Below are 878 nucleotides of genomic sequence, written 5' to 3'. Positions count from 1 at the left end.
GTTCGCCTAGGTTGTGCGCCTATCGCCTATAAGGGTCAATATACGAATTGTTCGGAGACGGATTGTCTACGGATTAAAGGTTTCTATCGAGAATTCGTGCTTCAACGGGATTTCGCAATTAACCGCAAAGCTCTATGGGTCAACGGAGACAAGCCTGAAGGAAGACGTAATCCCTGGTCGGCGGATCCTAAGGTCCCTCACTATGGACTCTACTTCAAGTTCTGTAATCTTAGCCCCGAGTATCAAGCTAAGGTTAAACGCGCTGGCAAATTGTACATAACTGCCTATATCCAATTCCGTGATCGGAAACTAGCTACTTAATAAAAGTCATTAGTAAACAATGTAATGTATTTTTAACATCAAAATGGGTTAAATAATATAATCGAGATGTTCAATACGACGTAAAAGGGCACGATATTGTTCGGTATCAATGGGATAATAATGGTTGGGGGGGAAATTGGAGGTAACGATAATAGTCTTTGAATTGAACTGCTTGGTTCCTCCTTTACATTGGACAAATAGCGGGTAACGGTCAAACAGTTGTAACAAAAAATCAATAGGCCATTGTCCATTGTAGTCATCGATAATCACCACTTCTTGTTGTTCGTAGTGGTCCCACCATTCTGTTGAGTTCTTCCAGTATGTAGGCTTAGCCTGCGCCATTTGTAGGGCCTTGCTTGATTTTCCGGTTCCTGTCTTCCCGTATAGCCACCAAATCTCCGTTTTAGTGCTTCTTGGAGTAGAGTGGCAGATGAGGTCGATGGTCCTGATGATGTTATTGAAGTTTCTTGCGAATAGGTTCGGGTATTCTTCAGCGAGTTGTTGGAGACTTGTACCCGATTTGTACCGATCAATGAGCTCGTGCATGTAGTTTGGTT

This window comes from Opisthorchis viverrini (genome assembly GCF_000715545.1).
Source record: "Opisthorchis viverrini unplaced genomic scaffold opera_v5_1026, whole genome shotgun sequence".
In the NCBI taxonomy this organism is placed as follows: Eukaryota; Metazoa; Platyhelminthes; class Trematoda; order Opisthorchiida; family Opisthorchiidae; genus Opisthorchis; species Opisthorchis viverrini.
This window is presented reverse-complemented; position numbering follows the sequence as displayed.